The 16662-nt window shown below is 39.3% G+C and overlaps 1 pseudogene; it reads left to right on the top strand.

The window, feature by feature from the left end:
• Positions 1-16662, top strand: part of LOC131402455 (centrosomal protein kizuna-like) — a 67864-nt pseudogene that overhangs the window by 34315 nt on the left and 16887 nt on the right.

Below are 16662 nucleotides of genomic sequence, written 5' to 3'. Positions count from 1 at the left end.
ATTTATTTATTTTTGCTGAAGAAGATTAGCCCTGAGCTAACATCTGTTGCCAGTCTTCCTCTTTTTTTGCTTGAGGAAGTTTAGCCCTGAGCTAACATCTGTGCTAATCCTCCTCTATTTTGTATGTGGGTCACTGCCACAGCATGGCTGATGAGTGAGTGGTGTGGATTCACACCTGGGATCCGAACCCGTGAAGCAGGGCTGCCAAAGTGGAGCACGCCAAACTCAACCACTAGGTCACCAGGCCAGCCCCTCTAACAAGTTTTAATCATGGCATCGGGCTCCTTGCTGCTCTTCTTGCTCTAGCCACCCTCTGTGCCCCTCAGCACCCAGGAATTATTTTGGGCACTCCCCTAAGTGATATATTCCCATCTGCTTTGAGATCTCCCCTGGACCAAAGCAGTCAACTGGTCAACTTGATAAACTATTTCAGAAACACAGATTTGGAGAGAATGATCTACTTTTGTTCCTTAATTGTTAATGACACTGATGTCATTAGAATTCTAAGCCAGGCAGAGTAGGAAGGCTCTAATGGGTTATGAACTCCTTAAAGCCTGTTGAAGAGAACTGTGTTTGGTGTGGCGGCAGCCCTGCTTGTGCCCCGACCCAACCATGGCTGTCGAGGTCTATCTCTTTACTATAATCTCATCTGCAAAATGGGATACCTGCCCCACAGCGTACTCTAAAAGATAGTGAGAAGACTTCTGAATTCCTGCTCACAAAGTGAAGCATCTTAAAAGGAAAAAGAACAAAACCGTTCCTATCATCATTATTGATTTTTGTTATATCAGGGATTAAGTGTTCAAAGACCTTCATATGAAAAGTTTACTGTTATTAGGTGGAAGACCAAGTTGTTATTTTAGACAATCGTGAATTATTAAAATATAATTCATTTCATTTGGGGTAATTGATAAAAAATTTGTTCATTATTGCCTTCTAGAAAACATATTTTAACATAAAAATGATTACTTAAGTAATTTTATCGTATATGAAATCCATATTGAGAGTACTCATTATTTTATTTTTTTTCCAGGTGCAACTAATTAATTGTCTCTTGTTAGTGGCTACTTTCAGATACAGTTGCCCAATTGTGCTCTCAAACTCATGCTGAAAAATTGAGTCAGCTTTATATTATTTGGATTACAGTATGTAAAAACCTCTTTATTTTATTCTGCCTATTATGTTCAGAATAAAATTCAGGGTACTTACTATTTTGTCTGCATTTAAAACTTTGGTCAAGTTACCAATCTGTTGTAAATCAGTTGTAATTAGGAAATGTTGGTACATTTACTTAAATTGCAGTTTTCTGATTGGAAGCCATTCCAAGTGTATGAAGTTAATTATAGACTGTTTAAAGTCTATTCTTTTATTATCTTTTTAATTAAAGGAGTATATAATTTAGCTGACATTGAACTTTGTTTTTTCTCTGTGGCATTGATGTTATAAATTTTTCAATGTAAAGTAGACGAAAGAGAAAAAAAAAACTCCTTTAAATCCTTTGTACCTTGGGCCGGCCCAGTGGCACAAGCGGTTAAGTGCTCGCGCTCCTCTGTGGCAGCCCGGGGTTCGCTGGCCAGGATCCCGGGCGCACACCAGCGCACCGCTTGTCAGGCCATGCTGTGGCGGCGTCCCATATAAAGTAGAGGAAGATGGGCACGGGTGTTAGCCCAGGGCCAGTCTTCCTCAGCAAAAAAGAGGAGGATTGGCATTGGATGTTAGCTCAGGGCTGGTCTTCCTCACACACACACAAAAAAATCCTTTGTACCACTTTGCAAATTTTCTGATTTGGTGTGTTTATGTAGAAACATGGGCAAGACTCCATGCAAGGAGAGCCATGGCTGTTGTACTCCTCACCCAATTTGTCCTGAAATCAATCTGCACGAAAGCCTGGTTTTGTGCTGTAAGTGTTGGCTTAACTGTTCAGAAGTCACAGACTCTAGATGCTGTACCTCCTTCCATAGCTCATTTGCTATTTGACCCCATGCAAGTCAATTAATGGATTTTGTCCTTTTGTGAGGTATGTATAATAATTATAGGAAACCTTAGCTAGTTCTTTCATACCAGAGCCCAAAGGATGGTTACAGTTGGTGGGGACATTAGTAGCCTCTTGCCTTGGCTTTGCCTCTGCAGAAGTCACGTGTATCAGTCACCAGCGAGACGGTCTCTGATAATTCAGTCCATCCCAACTACTTTAACTAACTTAATTCACCCTACTTCAACTTGTTTCCAAGTTTAACTCAACCTAAGTAAGCATCTTTTCAGACCAGAAGCACAATTGATTTACTCATTATGAGAAATGTAACGGCTGAATGGACTAGAATTTGCTGGTAGCCTGTGATTGCATTTTCCCGGTAGGGAAATCTCTTGTGAAACCAAATGTAGAAAAAGGTTGCTTCATTTACATAGAAACAGAACAAAGGAATTGGGTGGCATTATGACATTGGTGAGGTCTAGACAGAACCAAGAAAGGCAAGTTGCTGAAGGGGCTTTCTACCAAACCAGCCAGAAACCTTAGAATCATTCTGGGAAGTTTTTAAATAAGTTCAAGGATTCCGATGACCCATCCCACTTTATTCAACTCTTGGGAAAAACTAGAGTTAGGTCAGGCAAAGATTATAACAATTAAGATTTATTAAAGAAGGTTCTGAGTTGTACCTAGACTTACTTTTTTTCCAAATATTTTCTTATGAAAATTCCAAACATACAGAAAAGTAAAAGGAACTGTGTAATGAGCATCCATATACCCACCACCCAGAATCTACCATTGACATTTGATTGCACTCCCATATGTCTGTCTCTTCATATTTCCATCCATCCATCAGTCACAATCTCTTATTTTTATGCATTTCCAAGTAAGTTGCAGACATTATTACACTGTTTTTTAACTTTTTACTTTGAAATTTTTAAAACATTCACAAAAGCCACTATAATAACATAATGAAGTCCCATGTACCCCTCACCCAGATCCACCAGTTGTCAACATTTTGCTAGTCTTGTTTTATCTTTCCCTCATCCACACTTTTTTCTTTGAGTAGTTTAAAAGAGACAACATATTTTACTTATAAATACAAATACTTATATCTCTAACATATAAGGATATAATACATTACCATTTAACAAGATTCTTTTCTTTATCTGATACCTATTTCTTGTGAGTTTGTCTTGATTATCTCAAAAAAGTCATTTTACATTTGCTTTGTTTGTATCAGGATCGAAATGCTATCACCTGTAAACTGCTGGTTCAATCCAGATACATGATTATACTCCAGCCCAGTTATTTTGGCAAGACAACGTCATAGGTGGTGCTTGTACTTCTTTTTTTTTTTTTGTGAGGAAGATCAGCCCTGAGCTAACATCTGATGCCAATCCTCCTCCTTTTTTTTTTTTTTTGCTGAGGAAGATTGGCCTTGAGCTAACATCCATGCCCATCTTCCTCTACTTTATATGGGATGCCGCCACAGCATGGCTTGACAAGCGGTGCGTTGGTGCATGCTCGGGATCCGAACCTGCGAACCCCAGGCCACCAAAGCGGAGTGCGCGCATTTAACTGCTGCGCCACCGGGCTGCCCCAGTGCTTGTACTTCTTATTACACCCCCTCAGGCCGCATGTGATATCTGGTTGTCATGTTGTTAGGAAGACTGGTCTGTGGCTTTGAACATTGATAGACTGATGCTTCAGTATAAAGTTTACTGTTATGCAGTTTCCACAAAATTATGATCATTTCCTAGATGCATTCATTAATTTGGACTTACAAAATGGTGACTTTTCTAATTTGTTAATTTCTTCTGCATTTATTAGTTGGAAGAACTTTTCCCATCAACTACTTGTTAATTGTAAAATGCATTTTTTGACCACAAAGGCAGGATAAATGCTTGATTCTATCCCTTTACTTACCAATTTTCAGAATATCAAGTTGTTGCCCTAGCAGCCTCCAAAGGTTTGTTTATTTGTTTATATTTTTAATTTTGGTGAAACACACATAACATAAAATTTACCATCTTAACCATTTTTGAGTGTACAGCTCAGTACTGTTAAGTACATTCACATTGTTCTGCAACAGATCTCTAGAACTTTTTCATCTTACAAAACTGAAACTCTGTATCCATTAAATAGCTCTCCATTTCTCCCTCTCCCAGCACCTAGCATCACCATTCTGCTTTCTGTTTCTGTGAATGTGACTGCTCTAGGTGTCTTATGTAAGTGGAATCATAAAGTATTTGTCTTTTTGTGACTAGCTTATTTTACTTAGCATAGTGTCCTTAAGATTCATCCATGTTGTAGAATGTGACGGGATTTCCTTCCTTTTTGAGGCTGAATCCAAAGACTTTTTATTATTTTTAAAACTTTTTATTATTTATTTTTTAAATGAACTTGTAGATTTTTATATATTTGCTGTGTTTAAGTCCATTGCACTCATTGTTCTTTTTGGTGCTCAAATTGTCCCATCTTTGGCCAGCAGGAACCCTTTCAAGATGGCCTCTGAGGCCTTTTGACATGACTCAGTAGTCTTTGATAGCTTCCATGCTTTCTAGTATGACAAGGTTTTCCAGGCTCATCTTGTACATTTCCTGCCCCAGAACTAGAACAGGGCATTTCCCTAAGGGAACCTGGTTCCTTTTAGTATCTAAATACCGTAGTCTAGGCAGCAATATAGGCTTCCTTTTAACTCTTTCCTAATAATATCTTAATTTTTAATAAATTTCATAGTAAGTATATAACAGGAATCAACTGTTGTTGAGATGGAAATGTGATTTGTTTCTCTTAACTACACTTAAGAGGAGGCTGACTATCTGTGCAGTGATTTGAAACCATGGCCGCGCATTAGAATCGCTCTGTGAGCCTTAAAGAATCCCAATGGCTGGACCACACCTCAGGCCAATTTTACTAGACTCTGTAGGGGTGGCATTAGGCACCTGGATTTTGCAAACCTCCCCAGGTAGTTCCAGTATGCAGCCAAAGTTGAGAATGCTCATCTAGCAATGAAATCATAACCAAAATAAAATTAAAAAAGAAATACCAAGACTCTGGAAATTCCCTTAGTCCAGAATATATTAGGTTCTAGACTTTTCTGGATGAACTGTCTTTTACCAACTTGATTAAGGGGCCTTTGAAAATATGGGAATCTCATAAGTAACCCAATACTACAAATTTCTAATGTGTCTCCTATTTCTGTGTTATAGATCTGAACAAGCGTCAGCCTCAGGCTTGTTGAGGGCACAGTTGGGTCAGCACATGGCCACCTTGAAAGAACGTGATAATTCTATCACAGAAGAGGTAGCTAAGAAGTCTGAAGTTTTCCTAGTCAAAAACGTGGACCAGAGGACAGGGGTTAGTAATTTTTATTTTTTTTAATAAGTTTCAAGATGTACAAATTATTCATTTAAGGAAATAGTCATGTTCTTAACAATGGTTAACATATTTGAAAAAAGATTAAATAATAGTGAGGTTTTATGGTTGGTTTTAACTTTCTGCTCTCAGGCCTTTTGCATAGTGTTTTATGTAGGAATCTCAACTCCTTACATAAAGTTGATTCAGGTTTTGGAGCTAACCTAATTAAGCATATCTACCACAGCATTTTCCAAGGAACTTAGAAGCATCTTGTAGCATCCTGGTTTTCTTTCTCCACTCCATCGAGACCCGGGAAACAGAGCCGTCTTCTGTGGCTGATGTGTGGGCTGGTGGGCGAGAAGGTCCAAGGGAGTGGAGCCTTGTTGTGCAGGGTCCAGCCTAGGCTAAGGAGTTTGTGTTTAATTGAGTAGATTTTGAAAAGCCAGTAGAGCTTTTCGAGTGGGGCTATAATAAGATTTCTGCTGTGCCTTGGGGAGTTCTGTCTGCTTGGATTAGGACTGAGACGGAGAGGAGCGAGCCCTGCTGTGGGTCAGACAAGACAGCAAGGGGCCTGACTCAGGAGCTGGCACAGAGGGGAGTGTGAACTGCTGAAGAGACAAGGGAACCGATGGAGCAGATTCCCAAGGAAAGCAGGATGGGCTCCAACCCAGGAGCCCAGATTTAGAGCGTTCCCATCGTAGTCTTTGTCATTCCCTGGAAAAGCCATATATTCAGAGAGATGGCCTTTCCTTTCCTAAATTTAATGTCTTGTGAACGTGTCTAGTTTCATGTATGTTTTCTCATCCTTATATGTAATATAGGGTTTTCTGGCTTTGATCATTTTTATTTTTATCGTGCGCAAAGTTCGAGGATTCTGCATGTGCCCCTCCCGGAGGCGCGGCTTGCCATCTCTGCACTGAAGTCACACACCTGTGTGGCTGTGCGGTCCAGAGCCTCGGCCATCACCCCTCAAGCCTCTCAGAGCACCTTCAGTCCTTCTCAAGCCCCCCTTTCTTTGCCCCTTTGATTAAAAGAGAGTAGAAGTACTTTTTTTAAGCATTTCAAACATACAAACATAGAGTGATAAAATGAACCCAGGAATCCCATGCCTACCAGCCCAGACTCACATGTGTCGTTACCATTGCACCCTATTTATTTCAGACCTGCTCCTCATCTTCCTTCTCCTCATCTTCCTACCCGTCCTCCTTTTCCCCCTCCCTCTTGGCTTCTCTCTCTCCCCCTTTCACGCACCTTCCCTCCCTTCTTCTGCTCTTTCTCTCCTCTTCTTCTCCCCTCCTTTTCTCCTTCTCCTCCTCTCCCTCCTCTAACCTCCTTCCTCCCCAATTTCTTTCTCCTGAAATAAATTATTACGGAGATACAGCCCCTGTGCGCTTCTCCTCAAGCCCATGCCCCTTTTCAGAGGTAATCTTGTGCTATCCTTCCCACACATATTTTCATTTCACTGCACTTCCTGTGACTCAATAAATAACCTATAGTTTTGTTTTGTTTGAGGTATGATACCACTTGTGTGAATGTTCTTTGAGAAAGAACCATGTTCTTGAGGAAAAACAGAACCTGTGTTTTTTAGATCTGTTCCACACCTATTGATAAATGGAGATGTTTTTTTTTTTTAGGTCAGGAAGGTTAGCCCTGAGCTAACATCTGTTGCCAATCCTCCTCTTTTTACTGAGGAAGATTGGCCCTGGGCTAACATCCATGCCCATCTTCCTCTACTTTATATGTGGGATGCCTGCCACAGTATGGCTTGATGCACCTGCCATGCATCTGTCCACGCCTGGGATCCCAACTTGTGAACCCTGGGCCGCTGAAGCGGAGCAGGGAAACTTAACCACTATGCCACTGGGCTGGCCCAATAAATGTAGATCTTAAGAAGGATTTGTTTTCCGGTTTTGTTGTCCATTTTATCTAGTACCATTTTGTAACAACATTGTATTCCATTCTTGTTCACTCAAGTAGATCACATCTCAGCCGTGTCAAGGCTGAAATAAGCAGTGGTCTACTGCCCTTTCCTATCTAGTCATCTTTTTTTAAAAAGGTGTTGTTTATATTAGAAAACGTATTCCCAGTTCCAGACAACCAATCCACTCATAATTTTTCAAATAATAACTCCATTATTCTTTTTTTAAAGGATCTCTCAGTGTTGCTTGGTTTTTGTTTTTTTTTTTTTAATTTTATTTATTTATTTTTTCCCCCAAAGCCCCAGTAGATAGTTGTGTTATAGTTGCACATCCTTCTAGTTGCTGTATGTGGGATGCAGCCTCAGCGTGGCCGGAGAAGCAGTGCGTCGGTGCGCGCCCGGGATCTGAACCCGGGCCGCCAGCAGCGGAGCGCGCGCACCCAACCGCCAAGCCACGGGGCCGGCCCAATAACTCCATTATTAATGAGAAGGGGCTGCCCAATTAATAACTTATGAATCAAGTGCTATTCTGCCTCCCCTCGTAGGTTTTTTGTTCCCTTTTAAATCATCCTGATCTCATCTTAGTGACAATCATAAAAATTACCAATAAATTAATCACAAAATCTGTCCTTAAAAATCGAAGTAAGCAGGCAGTTTCTGAAACTGTTAGGTTGTGACTGAAGAAATGCACAGCCGTAAAGAACAATGTTACCAAAATGACGTGGGCAGGGCAAGCCTTGCAAACTTTAGAACAAAATGCTTTTGTGAGTTCTAGGACTGTTTTGATTTACATGTCATGCTTTTACTATTAGCAAAATCAAGTATCTTTGGTTGTTTCCCTGTATTGAAACAATATACACCTTTAGTAAATAGCATGAGTTACATATTTCTCTGTAGATAAAAATCTTAAAAATAAGAGATTTTCAAAATTTAAGAAAGTTCTACTAAAAATTACTTGGCTAAGAGTCTAATGAAGCTCAGAAATATTTACTTTGATCTCTTGGGTAAATGGCTAAGTAAACAGTCACATGTAAATGATGTTTACCTGTGGGTCCCCTTGCTGTCAGCTAGAGTCAATCCTGTCTCTTGAGTAAATACATCATTAAAGCCGCTGCAACTCGGATTATGTCCCCTTGAGACCAGATAAGATCCACAGCACCCGCATACCCTATTAGGCAATTACATAATTGAGCTGCAGGCTTTTAAATCAGAAAAATTTATAATTACTTGATGTGGGAAAAAAAATGAGTTGGGTGCTTCATTAAAACACAAAGTGACTTAATACTCCTTCTCTCCTAAGTGATGTCTGTTTCCACCCAGGAGAACTTCTCCAGGGAAAGCAGAGTGGCTTACTGGTGGCACTCATAGAGTGCCCCCACCACACATACCAGAAAGACACATGACTAGTCACAGAAATCCCTTCATCTCTCCCTAAGGATCGACTGTTCTCTTGATCTTCTCTCTTGAATACTCATTTGCTGGCTCATATGAATACTTTCCGCTTTCTTTTAATTGCTGCACAGATAAAATCCCCTTCCTATAACTTAGACATACCTTAGGTGATGATGCTTGCATTTCTCTTTAAACATTGAAAAATTACTTCTGGTGTGGAAGGGGAAGGTTCTTGAGGAAAAAGTCAGTTAAATCTGTGTATTAGGGGAAATTGTCATCTACTGTCTACATCCGTGGTTTTTAATTCTCTTGCTTTTCTGTATCTGCATTAATAGCACTGATTTACATATAGAAGGAAATGTAATTTTATTAAATGCTTTCACATTCGCTTTCTGTTTGTATTTGTACCATGCATCGCAGAAATCAGATTCCTTTGGAGCTAGCATGTGTTTTTCTTAAAAAACTAGCAGGAAAAAAAGAAAACCAAACTTGGAATATTAAGGTAAACAAAAAGGAGAAAATAAAATTGCCCGTTGACGTTGTGGTGTATGGTTTTTAATATTTAATATATTGGCAAACATGGGTTGTACTGTTTGTGTCCATAGCTTCTTTTTTTCCCACTTGTCACAAGTGAACTTCCTTTCATACCCATCACATGTTCTTCTACATCATTTCCAACAGCTGTGCAAAAACCCCTGCGTGGATATTCCACTGTCCCTTTAACCAGCCTCTTGTTCAACATTTAAGTTGTTTTTAATTTTTCCTGTAGTAAAAAAATTTCAAAGAACATCTGAGCAATTCAGTTTGTACAAATATCCATGCTATTTCCTTAGAATGAATTCCTAGATGTAGAGTTGTTAGGTCAAAGGGAATGTGTGTCTTTCAGCCTTTTGCTCTGCACTGCCAGATCTCACTCTGGAGGGGTCATCAAAGTCACAAGGAATGGAGGAAAATATATATATATATAATCTGAGCTCTTTATGAAACTGGGTGCTATCAACTTTTTTTTTTTGAGCACCAAATTGAGAAGTGCAAATGACATCCAATTTTTTTGTTCATTTGACCTTTATATTACCATTGAGGTCAAACTTTTCCCCTACCTGTTTGTGAGCCATTTGTGTTTCTTCTTTTATAATTTGCCAGTTCATGTCCTTTGCTCATTTTTCTATTAGGTTAGTAATGATTTTTCTTGTTGACTCGTAAGAATTGTTTTTATATAAATTCGTACAATTTGTTGCAATATTTTGAGCAGTTTGATTTTTGCCTTTCATTTTTCTTAATGATATTTTGGACACAAAGTCTTTTCCGTTATTATCTTCATCTGTCTATTTATGCATTTGAATATCACAGTTAAGTTTCTGGATATAAATTAAGAGGCAGCCTAGATGACTCTTGGGGTTCTAGACCTAGCAGGAACCGTAACGGACCTTTGAGAAAAATTCTGGTAGAATTGAGCCAGTAATTCTAAGTGTCCTGCTAAGTGTAAATCATAGGACGATTTGTCTTTCTAAGATGTGAAATATGACCATCAGTCATTCTACAAATAGTGTGTGCCTTGGCATTGAATTTCTAAGCCTTTTCTCCTGGCTCCTGGGAAGGCAGAAAAGTGAGGAACTAGTTTGTTCTATTGACTTAGGCTTCAGACTGCTGAGAACACTGAGACAGTCCCCAGTCTCCCTCCTGGGCTCCAAATGTATGAAATCAAAGAGAGCCTTTATTAGCTAACAGATAAGTTGAAACCCAGGCATAGTCTATTCATAAGCACCATCAGGAGGCCCATGGTAAAACTGTTGTCTGGTGGCATTTTTCAGATAGAGAGCTCCAATTTGCAGAGCCCATTCAGTCCCAGCATGAGCTGTGTAAAGCAGCTTGTTCCCTCTTCTCTGGGCTTTTGTTTCTTTGTAGGTATGGGTTAGTGTTGTCAGTTTCAGACTGCAAGCTCCTTCAAATTGGGGGCTTCCTTAGAAATATGCCTGGCTAAAGCATCTGCAAACAGTACATCCTGAGAATGTATTACAGATGTTTTTCCTGACTCTGCAGAAGTTGTTTTTGACTAGAAACCTCTAACCATTCCTTGTCTGAGATTGACTTTTGTTTCTGTCCCTGCTTATCATTATTACCTGCTTATTAGGGATTTATATTGTGGGTTCCCTTATGAATGACCCATTGGGCAGATCTGCTGCTCTCTTTGTTGGCTCTGTGGTCCAGTAAAGTGAAGCCAACCATTCTCATGTAATTTGACCATCCATCAAAATCCTTATAAAATAAAAGACTCATCTTTGAGAAATTATCTCTAGGATTATCTTAAAAGATGAGTCCTTTTATAAACATCTCTATCAAAAAAGTAAGAGAAATCCTAGAGATAAGAGTATTGAGTAGATACTCAATGGGATAAAATGGGATAAAATATATGAAATAAATGAAAACCTGCAGTATGCCCACTACTTTATTTACCTCACCATGGTAAAAAAAAAAAAAAAAGAGGGCAGAGTGTAGAACTAGTAGCAGTGGTGGTATTCTTATCAAGCATACAAGGACTTATTAGAAAGACATTTGCAGGATTATTATAGCATTTTATTCTGTGTTCTTTTGAAACCCAGTTGGAACCCAGCTAAAGCAAAAGAGGGTCTTAATATGAAAGGGGTGCAGAAAACAGTGAGATAAATTGTGTGTCATCATTGAGGGCCCAGTTACAAGTAATCTGAGTCATTGACAATCCAAAACAGTTTCCATTATCTGCAAATTCTACAGTAAAAAGTGTAGAAAGTCCTTTAACAATTTTATTCTTAAAATAGGTGTTAAAACAGTGGCTATTATGAAGTCATGCCAAGAAATTATTAGTTACAGCTATTGCATAAGGTAATACGACGAAGAAATGCATATTTGAGGCTCTCTCAGAATGTTTGAATTATTTTAGGAAAAGAAAATTATAACTTTCACTTCAGAATTTGGGTCAGTTCTTTTTGTTCATATTCTAAAATGCTTTTCATAGATCCAGGATGATTGGGCACACAAAATAGGAGCTTTTCTCTCTGTGGAAACAGACAGACTAGAGCAGGAGAGGTGGAGATCTGGAAATGAGACAGGCCACAGTGGTCCAGCTTGCGTACTGACAACTGAGAGATGGCAGATCAAGGAGGTGACACTCTTCTTCACACCTGTCTTCCTGGACAGATTCTGGAAGCAGATGCAGTACAGTGGTCCATGTAGGCAGCTGGAATTGAGGCATTATGGCAGCCAGTGATGGGAACCAGCCCTGGCCTGAGCTTCAAGGGCAGGACTCTACACCTGAACCCCAGTGTGCAGAAACAGGGATACAATGCAGGTCATCCCAACAGAGAATTATCACAACTCGAGTAAAAGTCAGGGACTACTTTATGTAAATAGAGGAAGAGCTCCTGGTTACTAGAACTGGACCACAGACAGGTGCTGGCTACAAGGCTAACTTGACACCAAGTCCTTCGGCCGAGGAGACTAGAATTCCTTAAATCCCCTGAAATCAGCTGCTCCGGCCCCTAGGATAGGCCGTGGATCCAGGTGGCCAGCTGGTCCAGGGGAGGGCAGAGGGCAGGAGCCTTGCAGGGATATCAAGGCCGATGGCAGTGGCCTTGTATGTTCAAAGCCAAACTTACAAGGCAAGATCTTCCATATTCTGCCTCTGTGATTCTTCCTGTCAGGGCATCTTCATGAGGGGAGATGATTAATCTTCCCCCTTGTTCACTAGAGAATTATGTTGTTACCCCTTCGCTCTCAAACTAAAGATGACCTATGAGGCTTTGTCCAGTTTTGCTCTTCATATTAACTTGTAGAGTCTCGTGTCCATTCTACAGGTTGAGTTGGACATTTCCTTGTATTTACTACTGTTGCCAGAGACCAGGGAAAGGTCAGCACCACCACCGAGATTTCCTCTCCCAGCTGTCTGGGCAAATCACCACTTCCAAGTAGGAAATGAGAGAGAAACACACTCTGGCAGTGGGACAATGTCATCATTGGTTGTTTAACTCTTGTTACCAGTACAGTTTTATTTCTTGGGGGAAGAGTGTTGACCTAGAAATTAAGAGACATGGGTATTTACCTGTCCTGTTAATTTTTACTTTTTCTCTGCCTCTCAAGTTGGCTGTGATAAAATCTGTGCCCACCTCCCTGCCCAGGACACATGAGGCGATATGGGTAAGACAGTTTGGTGCCCTTTGAAAACAGATAGGCAGTGTGGCTAGTAAGTTTCCTGAGCTCCCCAGCAGACTTAGCAGCAAAGTGCAGAGTGTGTTTATCCTTGATTGACAATTATGCTTTAAAATAAGGGCAATTCTCTTTTTGCTTAGTGTCTCCTTCTCAGCCACCAAGTTTTTCTACAGTCTTCTCATTTGGGGGAAGTTCAGGGGTCATTTCTGGAAGGATGGGGATACTGCAAGGTCACATTTTTCCAGATCTCTTTCTCAATCCAAACCAACAGCATTCATGCAATGAGAGAGTCGATCTTGGATAAACCAGCCCAGGTTCACAAGAGTGGTCGCATTTCACATACGTACTTCACAAGTAGAACACTTCAGCATGACATAAGATTCAGGCCACAAAAAAATGTATTATTACAAGTGTAACTTGTTGTAAAGAATTAAATTATGCTGCAAAATAATCAGATGTTATTTTATCTTGAAGACATTTTAATTTCAGTTAAATGTCAGGAAGCAAATTAAATCCAAAGTAAAGCTTAACCTAAAATTATGTCTGAAGGCTGGGTCTTTGAGACCAACGGGAATGTGGCTAGAGTTTATTTTTATTTCTTTTAAACACTGTAGGCAGCAGCGTTATTGAAAAAAGCCCCTACAGAAGAGTGTGACGATAGTTCGGCCGTTCTGAATCATCTTGCAGCTTGCCATCTATTCTGAATGACAGTAGTGGAATAAAGGAAGCGAAACCCACTCTATGGCTCAACAGTGTTCTTACAAGGGAACAAGGTAACTGTTGTTAAAGGGTCTGTCCACAGCAAAAACGCATTCAGAGTCAACGCAAACACCCTTTCTCAAGGTGTACCTATAAAATAAAGCAGACTCAAGAACACTTCTAATTTTAATATGTATAATATGTTATTTGTTTTATACCACCTTCCAATAAATATATGTTTTCATTTAGTCTAACAGGAATAGGAAACCTAATTGTAGATCTGCTGTCCTGCTGAATTTCCAATAAAATAAGTTTTTATAAATTGAAATCTTAACAGAACTAACAGCACTTGGCAGTAGATAATTATTATCATCCCACAAAGATGAAGATGATTCTATGAAAATGAGTCCATCAAGTACTTCACATAGAGTACTGTGAAATTTTTGATATCACTTAATAGAATTTACTCATAATTGGTAAACATTCTTTTTAATTATATTAGAACCTTTTACAAGTTTAAACAGATGATCAAGAATCAGAGTTTATGCCCCCCAAAACTTAATAACCAATTTTTAGTATCCAGAAATTGTGATTATTATTTTTTTTAAAGATTTTATTTATTTATTTTCTTCCCCCCAAAGCCCCAGTAGATAGTTGTATGTCATAGCTGCACAGCCTTCTAGTTGCTGTATGTGGGACGCGGCCTCAGCATGGCCGGAGAAGCGGTGCGTCGGTGCGCGCCCAGAATCCGAACCCGGGCCGCCAGCAGCGGAGCGCGCGCACTTAACCGCTAAGCCCCGGGGCCGGCCTGAAAATTGTGATTATTTTAACGTTATTGTTAAGACATGCCAATAAACCGCTATAATGTATTCCCAAGAGAGCTATGAGTTGCTCAGGATATATTCAGAAGTTGATACACATGCACAGGATTTGAGGCTCGCTTGTTTTAAGCCCCAAATTTGATAGATGTCAGGCTAAATCATTTTGCATGAAAGCAACATAGAGATACCTTAGTTTTAGAATAGGTTTCTTTTTAGGAACAGTACTATTTCAGACAAGAAATAAACTAAGCAAAGAAAGGAGGTGGGGAAGCAGTGAAAATAAAAGGAATGGCAGTTAAGAAAAAAAAAAAGCAAAGGCCTATTCCGTCAATATAACCTTGAAATACACTTTTATTATCGTGTGTTTGATTTTTAGACGTTTCAAGTGGCTGCGGAGACGAGAGCAAGGAAGAGAGCATGGCAGCAAAGATTCCAATCACAGGTAAAGTTATGGTTGCCTAAGAGTTTCAAACACAGGATTCAACCTTGTTTTATAATCAGAACATTCTTAGTTAGTGGTGTGTGGACTCTGCTAAGAGCAAGTATATTCAACTACTACGTGCTGGAGGGGGCGATTAATTGTAAGAGCATGACGTGTGTGCTTACATTAGCAGAAACTGAGGTGGAAAATAACCATGCCTATTGAATTCTTCATGATCATGTTACACAGTTCCACGTGTGAGCACCCCATCACATAGCCTTTCAGCACCTGCGTCTGTGTGACAAGGTCAGTCTCCATGGGGAACACCAGTCATTGTGTGGCCAACTACAGCTGTTTCTGATTTTACTCTTTTCTTTCCTGTGATAATTGAATGTGTCTCATTAAAATAAGAGCAGGAAAAAAAAAATGCCAGACAAGAAGCTTGCTTGTGCCTCAGTTACAAAGCCCATGTGATAATTTAAAAATTTTAGCAGTAACGTTTCATCAAGACCTATTAAGATTTCTGCACATGTATTACGCTTGTTTAGCTGGAATCTGAATATCATTACATTTTTAGTTTTAGAATATCAACAGCAGCAATGAGTATTCTGAACAGAGTTCTATTTGTCATACGTCTAAATTTACTAGGATCTTATTTTGTAAAGTGGTACACTACTTCATTATAAATTCAAAGGTCTGACTTTAAATATTTATACAAGTAACCACACCACTGCACTGCGGTACTGAGGCATGCATCTGCATATGTGGTCGTTTTGTTGTTTATAAGCGGAAAAGAATAGCTTTCTTTTATGACAATACAATTCATAGCCTGATGATTAATTTTTTAAACTCATGTTTCTGTGATGAACTCTGGTTTTGAAAAAAGAGTTTATAGTAGAGCAATTATTGTATATATTCTGCATCAGATAATATTTCATTCCGAAATACAGAGGTTTTCTTTTCTTTTAAACATTTTCCCAGTGATATGTTTATTGCATTTTTATTCTTCATTTTGAGAAAACTCTGGTAGCGTTCCCTCTTTATTTTTTTGTTAGTAGAAGTGTAGATGATCCCAAATTGCAGATAATCAAGAAGTCATTTGGAGACTTTTCTCTTGCATTTATCTTTGAATGCAGAAGTATCTAATGACCTCTGAATTTATTTCAGTTAAAATTATAAAGACTTATTGGAGAGAAACCAGGAAGTGATCTCGTTGCCCATTCTTGCTTCTCTTTTCAGTATTCTTTCCAGTCATTCCCTGCTGTGAGCAGATGACTGTCCTCAAAATTAGTGCAAACGTTATTTTCTCATAGACTTTCTTTATAAGAGAAGAGATAGTTAAGTACTGGAGTTTCAAATCTTTCTTTTTTTCTTGTAGAAAGAGGTGTGATGTGCCTAGAAATAATAAGGGCTATTTACCATTAAGATTTTTAAAGAAATTTTAATTCCAACAACCTACCATCAGTCAATTAATAGTTGGCAGTTTTAAAAAAATGCTTTGTGGGGCCAGCCCGGTGGCGTAGTGGTTAAGTTTGCACGCTCTGCTTTGGCGGCCCGGGGTTCATGGGTTAAGATCCTGGGCGCGGACCTACACCCTGCTCATCAAGCCATGCTATGGAGGCATCCTACATACAAAATAGAGGAAGATTGAGAAAGATGTGAGCTCAGAGACAATCTTCCTCAAACAAAAAGAGGAAGATTGGCAACAGATGTTAGCTCAGGGCCAATCTTCCTCACCAAAAAAAAAAAAAAAGAAAGAAAGAAAAAAATCCTTTGTGCCTGTTGCATGCCAAAGTTTTAGACATATAAAATAACTTGGGAGATATAAAAATAAACTTTCAAAGCCATTTACTTTGAGCATTTCCATTCTGTCCTCGCCACCATACTCTCTTTCTTCTTT

This window comes from Diceros bicornis, unplaced genomic scaffold (assembly GCF_020826845.1).
Source record: "Diceros bicornis minor isolate mBicDic1 unplaced genomic scaffold, mDicBic1.mat.cur scaffold_108_ctg1, whole genome shotgun sequence".
NCBI lineage: Eukaryota > Metazoa > Chordata > Mammalia > Perissodactyla > Rhinocerotidae > Diceros > Diceros bicornis.
The sequence above is the reverse complement of the archived record's forward strand: the minus strand, read 5'-3'. Positions and strand labels throughout refer to the sequence as shown.